The following is a 712-nucleotide window of genomic DNA, read 5'->3' on the forward strand; positions in this document are numbered from 1 at the left end:
CACCTCCACGTGGTGGACTCTGGAAACTATAACTTGATAGGATGTAGGCTGACGACAGGCGTTAATTACTAATCCGTTAGTACTTTATTTACTCAAACACTTAATACGTGAGAAGTTGGTTGAATCATGTATTTGTTTTAAAAAATTGGAAGGGCAATAACCAATTATTGTCGGATAATAAATTATAATAGTGAGGAATCATTTATCTTCAGAAAAATACTGTTCATTTTTAAGAAAGTGCTTTTTACTTAATATTTTTTCATAATAACTTAAAAAATTTTTAACTTCTTCAAACTTGCTGGTTAACATTACTGAATAGTTTTTTCCGATGACTTCATGCAATTTTGGATCAATGTGAGTAATACAAAAAAAAGGCATACTTGAAAACTGTTCCGCGGTATGCTGCCGCATAACGCCCGAGTGCGAGCGCGAGGACTTCCTCTACAACCGGCTCTGTAACTCAATGAATTTCAATTTGTCCATTTTCTTATTAGACATTTTTCATAGTAAAAAAGTCAAGCTTTCTTTTGAGACTATTTAAAAAAAAATCGTAGATGCCTAAATTGCGAAAAAAGTTAAATAAACAATTTTTTTTGTTATAAATAATAAAATAGGATGAAAGCGTGTAAAAAGCACTTTCCAAAATCCTTATAAAAATTTTAAATCGCGTAATTACAAAGAAAGTTACAGGCGTTTGAAACTACCCCTGCAG

This window comes from Belonocnema kinseyi, chromosome 5 (genome assembly GCF_010883055.1).
Source record: "Belonocnema kinseyi isolate 2016_QV_RU_SX_M_011 chromosome 5, B_treatae_v1, whole genome shotgun sequence".
Classification (NCBI taxonomy): domain Eukaryota; kingdom Metazoa; phylum Arthropoda; class Insecta; order Hymenoptera; family Cynipidae; genus Belonocnema; species Belonocnema kinseyi.